The sequence below is a fragment of the Rhyacophila brunnea genome, unplaced genomic scaffold (genome assembly GCF_057557595.1).
Source record: "Rhyacophila brunnea isolate RB1 unplaced genomic scaffold, BYU_Rbru_1.0 scaffold_9, whole genome shotgun sequence".
NCBI lineage: Eukaryota > Metazoa > Arthropoda > Insecta > Trichoptera > Rhyacophilidae > Rhyacophila > Rhyacophila brunnea.
Genome location: NW_028233361.1, coordinates 18,538,969 through 18,559,896, shown reverse-complemented (window position 1 = coordinate 18,559,896; position 20,928 = coordinate 18,538,969). Strand labels below are relative to the sequence as shown.

At 32.2% G+C, this 20,928-nt stretch overlaps 1 long non-coding RNA gene across 2 annotated transcripts; it reads right to left on the bottom strand.

Annotated features, from left to right (window-relative positions):
• Positions 1-19,171: 19,171 nt before the first annotated feature.
• On the bottom strand, positions 19,172-20,608 carry LOC147063356 (uncharacterized). Of its 2 annotated transcripts, none has more exons than XR_015072161.1 (2): positions 20,461-20,608; positions 19,172-19,836 (listed from the first exon to the last, which is right to left on the bottom strand). It is a non-coding gene; the product is annotated as an uncharacterized LOC147063356 (long non-coding RNA). The 2 variants fall into 2 exon arrangements; XR_015072162.1 differs by having other exon boundaries at positions 20,382-20,602.
• Positions 20,609-20,928: the final 320 nt, after the last annotated feature.

Below are 20,928 nucleotides of genomic sequence, written 5' to 3'. Positions count from 1 at the left end.
TGGGTAGTGTTTTTCAATTACTTTTATATGTTTAAGCTCCATCTCTATGTAAGAAGATTTTTTTCAATATAATTGGTAAGACCGCTATTAATTTTTTTATTTTGGTTATAGATTATATGATAAGTTATAGATTACAAATACAAAAAAATATTTTCGTGTTTGATTATTATTATATTATTTTATTTGTTGTCATGAGTGATTTCAATTTATATGTTTAAACATGTATTTATTATAAACGTAAGAGTAAAGATACCATTAACATAACACATCTAAGATTTATTGTTCTGTCAAGCATAGGCCAAGTAATATAAAAAAATGAGCAATAACGGTTTGAAAACACTTGAGCGGTTTTATTTTTGTAAACATATTGAATATGTGTTATAAACAATGAATGGAAATTCTTAGAAAATCCAGACATGGCGTATGTAAAATATGAGATGGTAATAAGCATGCTTGTGTGTTTGGAAAAGCTTTTTGTAATGAAGCAAAGATGTCACATGTCAGCTTAAAAATGCTGTGCGGCGAACCGGAAATAAAAAGCCATTATAAACTACAGACGTTTCTAGTCCTTAAGCCTTGTTACGAAAGTAAGATTTCCTCAAGTGAAAATTAAGACAACCTTATTTTCCTTTACGACACGTGTATTTCGATTAAGTGAATATCAGGCGACATTTTATGGAAAGTTAAAGGTTATTTTTTCAAAATATCTACAGTTAAAATTTTATATTTTTAACGCAAACACAATTAATCAGTTTTTGGTTGATTTCGTAACAATACGTATTTTGTCTTCTGAGAATAAGACAATTTGGCGCCGCCGACTTGACGTCACAAACTAGACGCCACTAACTGGACGCCGCCAACTGAATAACGCCGACAGCACGCGAGGACAAGTCGACGGAAATATGACTGGACTACGGACATCTGGACGTTACACGGATTAATGAAAAGTATAAAAAATATATGTTCGTTGTGTCACGAACTAGCAAGTAGACAAGCAAGTCTAATATACCAATAATATAGCAAAGTTTATATTCTCATTTCTTTTAATATTATTATTCAACATATTTTTAACATATTTTATTCTCCATAAGAAAGGAGACACTGAAGATCTGAAAAACTATCGACCAATTATTAGTCTACTGCCAATCTGTATAAGGTTTTCACGAAAATATTCTCAAACCGTCTCGAAACAGTTCTAGATGAGAACCAACCAAAAGGGCAAGCCGGATTCAGAAGAGGCAACAGTACTATGTATCATAATATATACAGGTCGTCAGGGAAATCATAGAGCGCTACCAGGAATAAAAAATGCCATTATATCTTGGTTTTATAGACTGTGAAAAGGCGTTTGATTCCATCAAAAAATTCTCAATTATAGACGCCCTTAGCAACCAAGGAATTTCCAGACGCTACATAAACATATTGAACAGTATAAACAGTAATGCCACAGCATGCGTGAAACTCCACAAACGGTCGTGTAAATTCCCCATTAACACAGGTGTCCGGCAAGGTGATACCATTTTACCAAAACTATTCACCGCTACTTTTGAGGACTTATTTAGGAAACTTGATTGGGAGAAAAAAGGTGTTCTAATTAATGGGGAGCACCTCAGTCACCAGCGCTTTACAGATGCTATTGATATACTCTCACAAGACCCGAAAGACCTCAAAGGTAGAATACAAGAACTCGCGGATGTCAGTCAAACGGTCGGCCTAAAGCTAAATGTTTCAAAGACAAAAGTGATGAGGAACTGTTTTTTGGACCCTGCGATTATCTGTATTAATGACACCCAACTCGAGCAAGTCAGCAGCTACGTCTATCTTGAACAGCAGGTGCCTATAGACGGAAACATGCACGATAAAATTTCTCGAAGAACAAAGCTGGGATGGAGTGTTTTCGGACGTCTGAATAGTATCTTCAAGAGTGACCTACCATTATGTCTCAAGCGTAGGGTGTTCAACCAATATGTGCTACCCGTGCTCACGTATGGCTGCGAGACGTAGACCCTCAACACGAGAGATATCCAAAGGCTAAGAGTCGCACAGCGAGGCATGGAGAGGTGTATGTTAGGCATCACGCGAAAGGATCGTAAGAGAAACAAATGGGTAAGGAAGAATACAGGAGTACGCGATGTAATAGACGTTGCCAAAGAGCTGAAATGGAGATGGGCGGGGCACATCGCTCGCCGAAAGAACGGCCGCTGGACAAATGCCGTCATCCAGTGTTAACCAAGGGGCACGAAACGGCCACAGGGTCGCCCTAAAAGCCGCTGCATTGACGAATTGGTATAAAGTTCGGCGGAAATACGTGACAGCGAATGACACAAGACCAAGAGAGTTGGAAGAAACTTGGAGAGGTCTTCATCCAGCAGTGGATTGACCCCGAATGATGATGATTATAAAAATATGCAATCATGGCCCCCACACCTTGAAGCGGGCCCTCAGGCCAGGATCAATGGCGGGACCCCCTACCTATTACTAAGGTTAAGGGCAGTGTGATTTTTTACACTAGTGTTCCCAAAGTGGTTTCAATGGAACCCCGGGGTTAAAGGTATTCTGAGTATTTAAAACGATTTTTAAATAAATCCAGTTGATTTATTGAGTTGTCGGCACTCATCATAATATTATTAAGCACTGATCGCGACCTTCTTTTGTGGAAGTACCAAGTAACATACAACCCTAACTATAATCCATATTGGATAAAAAGCCATTTTGTAGGCAACACACTTAAATTTTTTATAAAATAAATTTCTATACGTGAATTATCTTTCAATTATATCAATCATCATAATACGAGTATCACAACAAATTACATCACACAGCCACGTATTTTTAAATGTTAACAATCATTAAAGAAAACAGCGCAAACTTTTTTAATATTAGAGAATATTTATGGTGTGTGTTTTTTTCGCTTAACTGGTCGACGCGCCACGCCGGGCCCCTCTAAACCCGGGCCCCCAGGCTAGAACCTTGTCAGCCCTCCCTTTATGGGGGTCATGGATGCAATACTAGAGCTACTGAGATTTGCTTTGACTAAAGCAAATATTATAAAAAAATAACAGATAGATTATTAATATTTTTTTTTAATAATTGCTTTCACTATAAAAACAACCAAACCTTATTGACTATTCCATTGATGCAATATTTTAATCACCACCAATGAATCTCGTAACTTAAAACCACTTTAGATTACAAAATTACCTTCATTTAGTATATTATTTCGATTTAGTAATTTGACCAGTACAGATAGAACAGCCACTGGACGAAAGTTAGTTATTTCAGAGACTGATCATTTTATAAGCACCGGTCTTATACGAGTTAATCCTTTGCACCCTTTCAAAAGTCATGGAAGAATACCATATGGACTTACCTGAATTGTTTTTATTCTTCTTTCTGGTCGTTCCTTTGTGACTGAGGATTGTGAACAATTTGAAATATTGTCATATTTTGAGCGACAAAGACTTTCCACCCCTCTCGATCCTTTACTTCTCTCAGGGAAGATTGAAAGATACCCTCAGTCAGCTCCTTCACTTCTCCGAGCGTGCCAATACTCTTCCTCTACTTCACATTCCCTGCAGGTTACCTAAAAACTACTAGTCTATGTAATAGTGTAAAAATAGTGTAAATAAGTGTATACAACTATACTATATATTGTTATTTTTAAGTGCAATGTATCGTTTATAAATAAATAAATAAACACAATATTTTTCCATTACTCTGACAACATACATATTATACTTTATAATTTTTTTAAACTATTTTTGTACCTAGGTAAAATATTTGACATAATAATGGTCTACGTAGAATATTTTTATATATGCAAGCATGTAAGCCGCAGAATATTTGGCGCACCCTTGTTGGCTATGTAGATGCAACCTTCCAAAAGGTCTTAGAAAGAATTCGTGCGTAAAAAGAAATAGTTACAACACGCTTATTATATATTACTAGCTGACCAGGCAAACGTTGTTCTGCCATATAAATTATTTCTAGTGAATATTTTGGTTGTTAAATAAAAAGTAACGAATGTATCGTAAGTGTGTGGGGATGGGATCTATGACAGAAAGAGGAATAGAGCACTGTAGACGATGACCGCCGATAAAAACAAAAAAACATCAACCATTCATTTTCTCAATTCAAAATGAGTAATGATGTTCATAATGAATGAATTACCTGTGACAGGATCTCGTTGTTTAATGTTTATGCAATATCCGTCTTGTCCCTTCCAGAAAATTAGCGGATATTGGAGAGCGTCGTATGAACGGTGTGTGTCAGCGATGAACTCCAGATTATTGTTTCTTCTTCGAATCACGATTTCTCGCGTCGATGTGCGACCGCCAACCATGATTCCAGCAATATCGTCAACAACAGTCGCATTGAATCGACGTACGTGCTCTCCAGCTGGTGTTTTATCAGGATTGATGACAATAGCGTGATTGTCACTTTGCAATTCGTGCATGTGTGCTTTGAAGAATTTCAATAATTCATTGTGCTCATTCAACAGGGCGTCCAGTTCGCCGACGATGCGCCTGGCATTAGGCGAATTGAGGCTATTGTAGCCGCAACGTGCATCCACATGATTGATGTCCTCACCGCCAAGTAGATTTGTAAAAATGTATGTGGTTCGTTTGGCATTAGCAGCAATGAGCCTACTTTGTGGTATACTTGACCTTTGATTTTGAACGTAGAATGGAATTGTTTACCATTTGCCGCAGTATTGTTGCTCCGGACGAAGTCATTTGGAAGCATGAATTGAATGTGCGAATGGACTTCAGGAACAGGTTTGAATCTGGAACCGTGCCAATGAGCAAGCTGTTCAATGGTTCTGGTGGTATCTCAATTTCTGGTAGTTGCACTTTTCCTGATGCGCAACACATCCCGGCTGACTCATGTTTGAATTTGAGCGCATGACAATGGGGACATTCTTTGTCCATAGCACCAATCAGCACTTTTGGATGAGCGGAATATTCAATATCTGGCTCGTACTCGAATGCGAGACGAAGGAACGAAGCGGATGTAAATGTTCGATGTACTTGTTGGCGTTGTCGGTCATTTGCTCTGCGTGTGTTAACTACGAACCGGCGCGCTTGGCTTCGTTCCAATTGTCGTTGTTGATTTCGTTCAGCTCCTGCCTCTTGTGATTGAGATGCACGCAATTGCAACATGCTTACACGCACGATTTTGTTTGTCTGTTCTTTCTGTTCTACTATTTCGCATGTTTGTTGCTTTATTCGTTCGACGGCCCAAATGGCCCCCCTTGCGTCTTGCTGGCATTGTGCACTGTAATACACGCACATAAAAATAGATAAATTAAAATAAATCGTACAAAATTTTGCACGCACTGCGTTGTGATTTGCCGAATGAAATATCAAAATGACGCGACGCTTCTCTTGAATTCTTCTCGGACGTAGTGCCATCTGTCATTCAACCACATAAATAATTTCGTTCTGTTTGAAATACGAACGACGGTTAAATTTGTTCATACAAAAATAATAAAATCGTGATTAAAAAATGGGAGGATGGGGGTAGGAAAATGAAAATTTGAGGTTATAGGTATTTTTTTATGTTAAATAATAAAAAAAATACAAAAAAAAAATTGTCAAAAAAATAAAAGAAAAATTTTCTGGATAGAGATACTCTAATCACCTAGCGGTATGAAATATACTTGTTGACCTATTCTCATACCTAACAAATATACATAAAAAAATTCATAAAGATCGGTCGAGCCATTTCGGAAGAGTTTGACCACAAACATCGTGACACGAGATTTTTATATATATAGAGATTATAGTTACAAATTTGAAATTCAAATGTACAGGAGAAACAAAATAGAAGAAATGGAAACGTGGACACATTTCTTGTGACATTTTTGATGCTATCATAAGGTCGTGCTTTAAATAGGCTCATAATTGTGGTTATACAAACCGTAAGAAACGATAAAAATAGCACAATGTTTATATGGGATTTGTGTACCTAATATTATTATCAGTAATAATAAATAATTAATATATTACAATATTGTATGACATCGACATCATAGACTAGAATATATTCCTAAACAATTATTTATGGACCTTGAAAGAAAACGCTAGCACACTAAAACTTACTGTGCATGTGTAGCCCAGCCCCAAGATCGGAAAAAAATTGAACACTTTTAGATAACATGGTAGCATTTTTGATAAGGTAAACAATTTTGTATAGGCTCAATTTTTGAAATAAGCTGTTTCATGACCCCAACTCCATGAAGTGGTCCAACAGGCCACAATCCCCTTTTGTGGTAGTCGAGTAACATGCGACCCTCTCCATATTGAATAAATATCCATTTATATTATAATCAGGAAATACACTGAAAATAATTATAAAAAATAAATTCAATAAATGAATTATTATTATTTAAGTAAGTATATCAATCATTATAATATTATTCCAAATTGTATCGCAAAACTATATATTTCTAAATGTTAATATTATATGTCAGACTTTTTTATTTACACTTAGATAGTCGACCTGCCATACCACGCCCCCAAGTTTGGTCAGTCTCTCCCCCATTGAAGGAGCCATGAGCTGTTCCATAAAAGATATAATTTATTTAAAAACGCGAAAAAGCTTAAAAAGGTTAAAAATTAAAAGATAACTACACTATTATTAGATGACTTGAAATTGGACGACCAGTCAAAAAAAGTAAGATGGCTGGGTCGGCAACAAACTAGCGCCACTAGCGGTAAAGCGGTGTAAGTCAAAAACCTCCACTACTTTTAGATCGAGTTATATTTATATCAAAGCCTAATAGAATCTATCAGCAGTCAGAGTAGCCTAGACATCAAAATTAAAACAAATATAATTATTATTTTAGGCAATAAATAATGTCATTTTAGTCTAACAAAGTTTCTACATTCCATGTGGTAAATGTAATTCTAGTGTTCCAAAAACCACAGTATTTAGTGTATTAGTAATAAAAATTACTCCTAAGAAGCTTAGAGTAAAACTAGTTTAAATCGTCAATCTCCGCCGTCTCTCTAGAATAACTCATTGTAACCAAACGTTATTGTCGGTCTCTGATCCCAAAACCTTTTCAATAGTTCTGACCTGTAGCCGCACTCAGGTGGGTTGGAATTCCCGCAACACAGATTCCTTCTGAAGTGCTTCGGGCAGTACGTGGGCATTTCTACAACTTTCCCTGACTAAACTTACACGTTCTACTCTTATAGGTATATATTATTTTATGTTACAATACATGTAATACGAGAGGGATGTGAGAATACTGTTTAAAACATTCAAGTATGACCTATCCGTTATTATCCGTTATCCTTTAAACGTATAGTAATTAGGGATGGCAATACCGAATGAAAATATAAATACCGTTTTTTTGTATTTCTTATATAATACCGGTATTTATTAAACATTAAAAAAAACAGAAGTAGGTGCTTATCAAAAAATATAGCTATAAAAATATTTTTGAATTACCTACATTTATTATGTTGAAATTTAGAAATACGTATTGTTCATAATTGTAGAACTAGTGATTTTTTACAAATTATTTGAATATATTGATAATTTTAACAAAAAAGCCCTCAAAAGTTCATCAAGTGCAAATAAGTCCCGGCTGCAGGAAAAGCTTCTTAAATTCAACGCTTGTACAGTCACAGGCATCAATAATTATAGAATAATTGAACATTTTTGTCACGGATGTTTTCTATTTCGAAATAATATTATGATAATTCATCACGACAATTACTTATATAAATATAATATTTGATGAAATTTGTTTTATTTTTTTTCACTTCTATTAAATTCACTATAAATTTGCATTTTAGCAGCACATAACTTATAATTCATTTAAAAAAAAACGTAAACGAGTGTACTTTCTTAATACCAAAAAATCCGGTATTTTCGATTTTTAAAACCGGTATTTCGGTATTGATATATACTGGAATACTGGTTTTAAAATACCGGTATTGCAATCCCTAATAGTAATGTGTTATATCCGTTATCGGACGACAATACAATTTTGGCTTTTTTCCCTGCCTGTCATTTCTCTAAACAAATTGGAGAACTAAGCTCAAACCAGTTACAAAAATCTTGGGCTAGAACGTTGTTCTTCTGCCAAGGCCTTACCGTTCAACTAGAGAAAAAATGAATAAAATATAAATGGAAACGCCATTGCCATAGAACAATGTTTTGAAACAGGGTACGTTATGACGGTCAGACCACAAAACACTAGTAAAAAAACGCGCTGACTGGGAATGTTCAAAGCGAATGAATGCTCAAAAGAATGCATTGTGTACGATAAAAAGGAATTCTAGTTACTGATTAAAATAACTGACCGAGGGTGACTAATTTACGTTGCATTTATTAAATTGAAATTTGACAATTAGTGGACAATTTAAGCAAATTGTTGATATGACCAACATAATAAAATAACTATAAATAATTTGAAAACACATGTGAGAAATGTACAACAACTAGTAAAAATCTTTTTGAAAAAATACGACAATTATCGGGTTTCGAGCCCGCGCCCTTGGGTTTTTTGCCTATGTATACGACCGCTAAAATATGTCTGTTCTATTCAATTGTGACGAAATTAACTAGCAGTTTTTATAATTCTCAATGAAATGCTGTCTAAATTGCGTTATTGTTTTGGAAGTTGGCGTCAGGATCTCTCCAAATTTTTGTTATAACGTACTTGCACTTGCTAATAATATGATAAACTATTTGTTGAATAAAAAAAATATTTATTACAATAAAATATATTTTACCAATCGATTTTGGTCCTTTTGACGAAATACACATACTTATTTGATTATATATTGGAGAGATGTTTTAATATAATATATACATTATTATTAGGCATTCTATTAATCTAACGCCAATTTACGCGGGACTACAAAAAATGTATTAAATATACCCTCTCAAGATTTTTTGAACGTTAAATTAGGCCATTAATGATAAAAGGTTTGATAACTCTTGTAGTAACTGTTTTCACATTTTTGTAAAAATTTCTCAATAAAAATAATAAAAATATAGTGTACATTCAAGAAATTGATGATTTCAAATTTAATTAATACAACTCATCAAGTAAATCTTATATAAAGCAAAGATAATAATGTGACTATCTTCATTCAAAATATTGTTCTATCTGGGTATTGTGTCGCAAACAGACATATCGGTAATGAATTGCCCGCGTGTCTAATGCCCTCAGTACGAATTATATAGAATAATTATTATAATATAATATAACTACCTCTTGCTCTTCGTTCTAAGCTACCCAGCTGTGCAAAGTGCGTAACATTGTACTCATAATTAACGACCGATTCTGTAATTTATGACACTACTTTGAGACGTCTCTGTATACCTAGGGTTCAATTAAACAACTCAGTTTCTGACCAGTTTTGGTAAAATCCGTGACGGATTTAGGGACGTAGAGATCTGATGAGATGGCTATTTTAAGGCCCCTCATGATAAAAAATAAAACAAAACCGTAAAGCACGTCCTTCAACTAAAAATATTTATTATTAATAATGGTGACACATAATATATGTGTATAATAATAATAATACATAAGTAATTACGTATCTCATTAGTTGGTTATGTTATGGGTAATGTCTGATTCTCAGTTTGTAATAGATACAAATTATTTAAGATTTTGTTATATGAATAGTTTAAACAGTTTCGGGGGCACTTTTTAAATTTTCTGAAAAATCGAATACATCATCTGCATCATCTGCGTCATAGAAAATCGTCTTTGGGTAGAATCATAACATTTTGTATAATTTAATTAAATGATATATAAGTACCTAATATTTGTAATTAGGATTTTTTAGGAACATTAATTTATATGGTTATAATTATTTCCTTGGTTAATGTCCTACTGCTTCTTTGCATTAAACTCATTTGAAAAAGCTGTGCGATTCATCATGGTGATGAATCCATATTTCTTCTTATTATAATGCTACTAGAAGAAATGAAAATATAATTAATATTAAATTCTACAGGTTTTTTTAAAAAGGTTTGTCGATAGCTATTTCGGTTGTAACACCATTATCAAGACTATTCAGATAGGCCGTTTGCCTTTGCTTAAATACTATACGTGTATAGATAGAGACAGAATACATTTTCTTATTCGTTCCAGCAATATTATGAATTTTTTTTACATTATTATTAATTGTAATATTATTAATACTTTGAAAACCCTAAGTGGGTTTTTTAAAATGGATATCGAAATTTTCAAAATTTATCAAAATTACAGTGTTCGATGGTTATTTATTGACATTATTAATCAATTAAAATATTATTAGTATAATTGTCTTAATCGTGTGTTTAGATTATATTTAATAGTGGCGACGAATACATTACCAAATTTTCATTAATTATGTGATTACTTTTGGATAATTCGCGATTAATTTCCAACTGTTCAAGTAAATTTAATTTTAGACCTTTATTACATATATGCAAACATTGTGGCGTTTCATTGTTACTGATGCTATGCGAGTTTGATATCAAATGTTTAGCAAACTGAGAATCTGTTTTACCATTCCTAAAAGACCGGAGGTGCTCTTCAAAACGAGTTTTTATTGACCTGCCAGATTGACCAATGTAGCATAGACGACATGTGCCACATGTTATTTTATAAACTCCGCTTTTCTCCAGTTTGTTGATTTTATCTTTACTATTTTTTAAGTTTAATCCTAGATTATTATTAGCTTTGAATGCTACGTTAACGCTGTGTTTAATTTCTTGATAAATTTTGTCTGAAATAATGCCGTGATAACCAATGGACTAACGATTTGAATCTTTAACGTTAGGGTATATTGTTGATCTAGTTAATTTAAGTTGTTTTTATATAATATTTTATCTACCATTGATGTTTTATATCCATTACTTAAGGCTATTTGTTTAATGGTATGTAGTTCATCCTCAAAATCTAATTTGTTCATGGGCACGCTAACTAGCCTGTGGATCATGGCATGGTATGCCGCCAACTTATGAATCCATGGATGTTGCGATCCTTTATGTATAGTAGTTTCAGTATAGGTGGGTTTTCTATATATTTTGAAGTTATGTTTATTATTAACCCTCTGAATAGTGAGGTCTAGAAAATTAATTCTGTTTTCTATCTCTACTTCGACCGTGAATTTAATATTACAGTGCAATGCGTTAGCCCTTTTGATGAACGAGTTAAGTTAACGGTCAGTTCCTTTCCAGCAAATCAAAATATCATCTACGTATCTATGGTAATATAATATGTCAGCTACTGAGTCTATTTTAAGTGATTCCGATTCGAATTTGACCATAAAAAGTTCTGCGAGCAAAGGACTTAAAGGAGACTCCATAGGGACTCCGTCAAGTTGATTATAAAACTCTGAATTAAATGAGAAATAGTTATTTTCTACACATAATTTCATTTAAGAATAAATTTCTTCTAACTCGAATGGGTGTACTTTAGTTTTTTCTAGTTTTTCGTACACTATTTCTAAACATTCTTTAACTGGAATATTAGTAAATAAACTGGTTACATCTAATGATACCAGCTTACAGTTGCTAGGTAAATCTATGGTATTTATTTTATTAATTAAGTCAACTGAATTGTCTACGCTTCTTTTGGCTTTGAAATTTGTTAGATGTTTAAAAATTTTATTAATATAATATGCTAATTTGACTGTTGGCGTATTCGTATATGATACCACGGGCCTAATAGGAATATTAGTTTTATGTATCTTCGGTTGACCATATAGTAAGGGTGCCATAGGATTCATAAGAGTAACACTACGTTTGATAGCTTCGGTGGGGAAAGTGATAGTGCAATCATTTATTAATGTTTTAACTTTAGATGCGATTTTAGACGTAGGGTCTTTATTGAGTTTAACAAACTCACGCGGATTAAGAAAGTTATTAACTTTTTCTAAATAATCTTCTCTGTTTATAATTACAACGGAGTTGCCTTTATCTGCCTTGGTGATCACCAAGTCGTAATCTTTAACTTTATTTTTAATAGATTTAAGATGTGAAATTTCATCATTATTGACCACGCGTTTCTTCGTGTGCAATGCATCCGAAATCATTTTAGCTGTTGTATGTTTAAGTAATTTATTGTTATCAGCTCTAGCTAATGCCATTTCAGTGTCAATTGCTAGTAATTCCAGTTGTTTCTCATAAGTAATGAAAATTTGGTAATGTGTTCGTCGCCACTATTAAATATAATCTAAACACACGATTAAGACAATTATACTAATAATATTTTAATTGATTAATAATGTCAATAAATAACCATCGAACACTGTAATTTTGATAAATTTTGAAAATTTCGATATCCATTTTAAAAAACCCACTTAGGGTTTTCAAAGTATTAATAATATTACAATTAATAATAATGTAAAAAAAAATCATAATATTGCTGGAACGAATAAGAAAATGTATTCTGTCTCTATCTATACACGTATAGTATTTAAGCAAAGGCAAACGGCCTATCTGAATAGTCTTGATAATGGTGTTACAACCGAAATAGCTATCGACAAACCTTTTTAAAAAAACCTGTAGAATTTAATATTAATTATATTTTCATTTCTTGTAAAATGGAATTCTACCAAGTAAATGCTAACTCAATTAATATAATGTTACTCCCTAATGGAGATCAGCCACCAGCGGGGGAACCTTTTCTCTATCATCTGCTACCCAGAACAGTTTGCTAACGATGCACTCGTACCAATCACGGAGGTTCTTAAGCCACGAAATGCGCCAACGTCGCACATTTAATTTATAATACTTTATAATATTGCATTAAGTTTATAGTATTGTTTGTCGTCCAAATACAACGTTTAATGTAAACAATTTATTACCTTTTTACACTACATAGTTGTATAAAGTTTTTTTTTGTTATTTTTTGGTCATAATGCTATCTTCGAAATGATAAAAAACTAAATATTTGAAACTTCACAGTTGATGGGAAATGAGAGAAAGACGTAGAAAAAAAGGAAATGTAAATAGATGAATTATAAAAAAAATAACATTTCTTAAAATACCATTTTCCTTAAAAAAATAAAATGGAAATATAATGCTATTATTGTATTATTTTTTTATACAAAATACGGACACTGCATTGACCTTATTGGTACTGAAACAATAATATGTAGTGACTTTTATAAAGTATTTCATATAGTTGAATAATTATAAAATTGAATACACATATCGACGGCCCCAGGAAAAACCATGATAAGTCTGAAAATAGCGTTTTAAGTTTTATTAGCTTTTTATAATATCATATTTTTTGTGCATGTCCTGTAAAAAAATCAGGTCTCTAGCATAAAAATTGACAAAGTTAGGTTTTCGACAATGGTGCTCTAAATCTACATATCGCATCGACCAAATTTGTGTTCACATAAATATCCGAGGAGTATAGTCATATATCAATAAAAAAAGTGTACTGCGTTTTATTTTACGAGTAAGAGGGTTGTTATACTTGCTATAACAGTCTTTAACGGAGATCCTAATATACGGCATGGTTTATATTGACGTATCACATTAGTTTCGAAAAATATATTGGTTTATCTTCGGAAAATATTGGAATTTGCAGTAGGTAAATGCAGTTTTAGTTAAAAAGCTACTCACTAGTCACTAGTACTAGTGTTTTATTATCAAAATATTATATTATTGAATATAAAACAAACAAAATAGAAAAGAATTATTTTGTACTAATATAGGTAGGTACTTATACTATACTAGGACACAGTAATAATGTTTAAATATTAATTTTGATTCATCAGCCAATTTCAATCCACCGCAAAATAAAGACCTCCACAAGCTTTCTTCGACTATTTTCGGTTAATTACTCTTCTACTTAGATACCCAAAAAACAATGTTGTAGGTAATGTTTAAGTTTGAAATTGTTATATTATTTGATATTAAACAAATATCCAATAGAAAACGATATGGATATATCATTATAATAATTCACTGTTTCAATTATTTAGATGAGTAAAAAAAGTATGTAATTATAAATAAACTTAATTTAAATAAATACCCAGCAGAAAACGACATATTTTAATTAAATATTATTACCTATCACTAGAAAACAAATTGTTTTGCAATTAAAAATGTACCCACCTAAAATATCCGATCATGTCCGATCCTAATGAGGCCCCCCACAGATTGGAGAACAGGTTTTGTTTTTACGAGAAATGGATGTCAGCCACTTGCTCAACCTATTAGGACTCCGAGCACAAATTGAAAAACAATTTGTATCTCTTTTTCAGATCCATGATTCGAACTCGGAACCCACGATGTTATAGGCCGATGCTTATACCTATAATATTATGTTTTAACTTCAAAACATTGTTTTATTTTTGGTACAGTATGACACATTTTGATTAAATTAGTCTTCTACATCGATAATAACAACTAGGCAGTATTTTCATGTTTAAATTACAAAATATTTTATTATTTAAAAGGAAGGACTTACCTAGCTAGCAAATACAAGAGAGTTTATTTTATTATTCTTTTAGCCAAATTCTTACTAATTACGGAATAATATTTATGACTTAAGAAAGTGAAAAAAATCATTTTTATTACCTACACTTTGAAATGGTGAGAATTTTCGAAAGGCTTACTAGTTGATTGGGACCGACTTAAGCTCATTGTAATAATAATATTATGAGTTCGGCTAAAAATAAAAAAAAAAATACGTCCTACGTGTTAATAGTATTTTTGCAATAATATAAAAGGGTATATATTATTATTACTTTGTACATTGAATATTTTTCGAAAACGAGCTCTGTGGATTATAAATTATTATTGCATCGGTCACCTAAAAGGGAGATTAGCCGGGTTTTTTGAAAACTTATTTTATCTATTATTTTCAATAGAATTTTACCGAAAACCGTGTATGAAAATAGTCAGTTTATGAAGCATTTATTGTTGTCTAGAATCTAGGTAAGTAATGTATATAAGATGAGATTAAAATTTGGTATCTGGTAGGTACCTATACTATTGAACAAAATATCAATTGGTTTTTAAATCTAGTAAATTATTTAGTAATTTATTGAATATGATTGTTTTAAAATATGAAAACTAGCAAAAATAGTAATTATTATTTTATCTAAGTTAAATCGGTCGGAGTTATACAATTTTTAAATCGATCAAAATAAGTTAAATAAAGTGATATGAATGACAACGGATATTAAACGATGTTTTGTTGATAAATAAAAAAACTCTACGTAATCTATTGGATTAGATAACATAATGTATCATTTAAAGAAAATACTACTTGAAAGCCAACCGTTTAGAAAAATGCAGATTCGTAGCACGATTATTTAAATTTTAAACTAAATATTACAATGTTGCGGACGTACATATTTATTTTAACTTTCCAATTATATTAATGCAATCATGACACCTCGTATTAATTAACATAACTGAGTTCAGTTAAGACGTACTTATACTGATGTTTCATGATTTATGTTGACAATTAAATATAATCCATCTATGTTTACTAATCGGTAATTAAACTCATATCAACAATAAATATTAGAAAAACACAACGATAGTTAATATGATCACTGGATCAGTATTTATAAGCTTATAATTACAATTTTACAAGATCAATTACCTACAGAAAGATAATATCTTAATGATATTATCATGTTGCAAAAATTGAATTGAAAAAAGAGAATATAAGGTAGGTACTGAAAAGGCTATCACTCTTGTTACATAAGAACTACATAATGTTGTATCAATGTTATTTTAGATAGGTAATTACCTAATCGTGATTATAGAATGTGTATGTTATACAAGCCTAGTATAAATTTTATATGAATTTAACTTCTGCTGATGAACATTTTAATAATGCTATCTCATTTGATAACGAAAGTGAATTCAGCTGTCTTTAAATAATAATTATTAGGTTATAAATAACACTTTCCTTAGGTTTATTAGTATTAAAATTTTTGAAACTAATAAACCTACTTAAATATATTTTTTCCAACATTTCGATGCTTTGGTAGGTACATTTGTGCCAAATTGTTATGTATAATATTATATTCCACTAGTTATTTAATATTTTTGTATTTTTATATTGAACAATAATAATTATGTGTGTTCTAAAGTGATAATTACTAATTTAATTCACTCAGTATATCCTTTATGTAAACTATTAACGAACTTACAATGATTTATTTAATGAAATATATTATCTCTCTGGTTTCGATAATTGTACTGAATATTAATTAAATTAAAATTGTTCTACTGATATACATGACCATTAACATTATATTGTTTTTTTTCTATCTATTCTATATTTTAAATGAAAAATTTGTTACGAAGTAGGTATAAAAAATAGATATTTTATTGATGGTGTAATAAGTAGTGTTAAGCCTCCCCCAAACCAAAGCGAATATTCGCGGCGAATATTCGCAGCGAATTATTCGCCAATCAAGCTCGTATTGGCTTACGGGACAGAGCACGCTTGCGCGACCGCCTTGCGTCTTGAGTGCGAATTTGCAGCGAATATTCGCTGCGATTTTCGGGAACTCTGTCGACAGCGAATTTATTCGCGGCGGACAATTTCGCCAAGGGAATTAGTAAAATCAAAATGGCGAAGACATTGAGCAGCTGATCGAGTTGGTCCGGAAATATCCAATCCTTTATAATTTCTCTGACAGTGACTACAAAACATGAGAAAGAAAGATAAGATATGGGATGAAATTGGCAGGGAAATTGTTGAAAATGGTATGAAGGTCGTCATAATAATATCTTTTATCTTTGTCTAACCAAAGTATGTAAAGTTTTTTGACAGGATGAATACGCTATTATAAATAAATAACTTTAATCTAAGGTCCCGATATTTAAAAAATACATATTATTAATTTGCGTCATGCACAGCCTTTAATAACAGAAACTTTATAACTTTGATTGTTAGGGCACTGACAGTTCTAACTTATTGCGATCGTTTGACGTTTTGGTTTCGACTTTCGAGCAGTCATATCAATAATGTTATAATTAGGTATCATTTACAATACCTACTTCAATCATATTCGGTATCGGTCACGTAAATACCCATTTTATATTCGTTGATAATATTTTTTTAGGTTAGATAGGTAGTCTTTAAGATTATTTTTTTGCATCTAACATTATGCAGCATAGCATTTCTATTGTAGCTAAAGATATAATATACATATAGGTAGATAAGTAGGTACTCCATGTCGTCATTGTGGTATTTTGTAAGGTTTTAGACCAAAAACCTTACATACTACTTACTATCGGGTTATTTACAGTAGGACATAGGTACCTAGGTTGTTTGTTTTTTGATCTCAAGAGACCTCAATCACAAAAACGATATTATGTACCTATATACCTACTAGGTATATATTTCCTTCATTATGTATAGGTATATTGAGCTAATAAACTGGTTTTGCCCAGTGCCGACCGCGAACCAAGATAATATCTACATGTTCCATGTACCTACCTAACATAACCAATGTTTTCTGTTTCACATTAATTTGTATACCTACCTACAAACATTTTAAACTTAATTGAGATGTTCTTAAACTTCTGTTCATGTAATATTATGTAGGTAGGTATATCTTGGTCTGCATTAGGCAATAAGATTAATAATTTTATGTGCATGTAAATATAAAGGTCAGGTACCTCCTCTAAGTACATAATATTATATTATCATCATGGATACCTACCTGAATGATGTTGGAGATATACTAATGCTTTGTGATGAATTTAATTTTAGCAAAGATCTTCAACCTTTCAACGTAGGTACAAAGCACCAGAAGAAATTAAAAATGAAATCCCCGGCATTAACAGGAATAAAATAATATTTCATCATCAACATCAGTCGGGGTCATTCCACTGCTAGATGAAAGCCTCTTCTAGCTCCTTCTACTATTTTCGGTCTCTAGTTCTTCGCTGCTACATACTTTTATTGTACTTCACGTGAACAAAGAGATCAACTAAGTGAAGTGTCAATCAACAAAAGTGGCATTTGTGCACAATGTTAATGAATTTTCCAAAACATTAAGTGTGATAATATAATATACAAGGATGAATAAGGCGTGGGCGAGGGCCAAGGTCCATTTTATGATTCCTCTATTGATGTACCTATTTTTATTAAGAAAAATGTTTGCCGTAGAATGGGGTGAATACTGAATAGACCCTTTTTAAAATTTCTATTTTTCTGCTACACATTATTCGGACAAATATGAATGACTTAAAACCTGTTTCTATGGACATAATCATACTCTAAAATATTTTTCAACTACCATTTATTATCAAACAGCCAATTTTGTGTGATGTCTCTTTCTATCCAGCGTTGGGGTGATTATAGACATGGCGGGTGGATAGAATCGAATAATGGTAATTTCCTAATGTTAAAAATGTAATTAAGTACCTACTGTACATTACAAATTTATGTAGGTACATTTAAGTATGTAAATCAAAATCAAAAATATAAATTTAAATGTTATACAACACAGTATCATGTAAGTATTTAAAAAAACATATACTTACATAAACATCTATTTATCCAAGAATTATTTGATACTTGAATCTGTATTTTATATACCATATTCGATGGATGTATGTGGTGTATTTTGTAAAATATTTGGTATGTATTTATTATTTAACTAAGCGTATTTAATTTGCTACGTGACCTGTAGCTCTTTTATAATCACAAATTATTGTTGAATGTTTCGAAAATGAGTTTATGTGCCGAAACAGCTGTCAAGGTAAATGACTCATTAACAAAAATAACTATATTTCAAAACCATTATAATCCATCTACCATATAAACACCATTTCAAGTAATAAAGAAATAAAAAGTCACCTAATTAAATAATATACTAGAAAAAATATACTATCTATATACCCACTTAATTTTCATTTAAAGTTGTAAAACGCCCGGTTACTAAATAGAGGAAGGACAGAGTCTTCTGGCACGACCGAATCACATTGGAACGGTGTTATTGTCATTTGAAAGTAACAATACTGACACCTAAATGAGTCGCCTGCACTGCCAGAATCATCTGAACCCTGTCACCTATCTATATACAATTTATTGTTATTTTTTTTCATATTTGTCCATTTTATTACAATATCGTGTTACTTTTAAAGCTCATTGTAATTCTAATAATTATATAAATATTTTTCTTGTATTCTGTGCAAAAATGATTATTAAAACTTTCTTAACCTAAGCCAAGTATTTTTTATTGAATGATCCTGCAAAAAATTCAAGTACAGTTAAGTGACATATTTTGTTTCAGTGTATAAGCCATAAATAAATATACATAAATTATATTTAATATATACATGTATACTGTATGTATAGCCACGGTTGGTCTTGCACTTGTTGCTGTAGCTATGCGATCTGGTGTGGTCCATTATCCAAAAACACTCAATCACATCCCTGGTCAAACAGCGGGCAGCCGTGTAGTGAGTCTGGCTGGCCTATGGTGGCACTAGAATGATTTCAATATACACAGTCTGTTAATTTGAATATGTTTTCGACTGAAAGTTGTAAAAATATTAGAAATCAGGATTTAAATAATTAAAAAACTGTTTCATTAAATATCATATTCATACCTATGCAAAATTTTGATTCCTTTGAAGTACCTGTACAAAATACGGATGAATATAAACCAAACAAAAATATTTGTTACTGGTACTGCCATAGTAAAGTAAAGTTTAACATACTTCCCTAATAAAACAAAATTCCCAATTCTTGTCGTTCTGTAGATGTTTCATTTCAGTTTTTACCAACGATCCACTAAATATGAATTGGTCATAAACACTCAAAGGAAATCTGGCACTCACTGCCAGAATGTCCATGTCAGACATGTCAGATACCTGCATAAAAATAAATGTCATGTTATGATATTTATTACGAATTTCACATTTACAGAAAATTTTCTGCGCTCATTTTTGAAAGTCTCCAAGTATGACGGGTATATTCGCACATGGGTGCAGTTAATGCACCCAATGATTTTCGGGAAACCTGCCCTTTCTTGAAGTCTGAAATTAAAAAATATTTTTACCGACACAAAATAATATTCCCGTTAAATTCTTATTGAGTAGGTAATTTACTTGTTGTGTCTATGCGCAGTTACTCTAGTTACATGACATGTACATTGTAATATTGTATAAATTGATCAGAGGGTATCAACACAACACTAAAGACTGTCAGCGCTGTATGGCGACTGTATGTAAGTATTACTAAGCACTGCTATTATAGCATCGGACACGTTTCCTATGCATCTGCTTACTGATGCCTGGCTCATTGCGCAGAAGACTTGGCCTACCCGTTTTTGGTACGCTCCCTCTGCGTAGAAACGCAAAATAGTCAAAACCTACAATTCAAATAACGGAGACATGTTATTTCAATAGCATATTACCTTCAAATCCTGTTAACCCTTCATGGTAAATGCTTATTTATAATATGTGCAGTTATGAAACTGAGTAAATCTATCTTACCTATGAGCCATGGCAATCTTGCCCTGTCATAAAGTAAGGTTATATTAAATGTCGATGTAATTTGTCGCACGCCATCTCATTATATCTTCAGCGTGTAATAAGCATTCAGAAGACGTGTACATTTTGTCAACACACAACTGTCACTTTGACATTCGTATATGTATTTAGTCTATGGCTGCATCCAATGCTGCCACCTTGTTTCAGATAATTAAAATACACTTTACGCAAAGTGGGTAAAAGTTGTAGCAATTCTGAAAGCGCTATAGTGTACGTGTATTTTTTATATTTAATTCATAAAAATTATAGAATAATTGGCGTAAAATATTAATAATATTTACAATTTTAAATCTGGCGCGTAAATAAAATTATTTAGTCTATGGCTGCGTCGCTGACGCTTTGGTGTGGGGCCAAACGCGAAATTCGCATCAAATCCAAGCGGTAGCGACAGCGATAGCGAGGGCGTTGCGA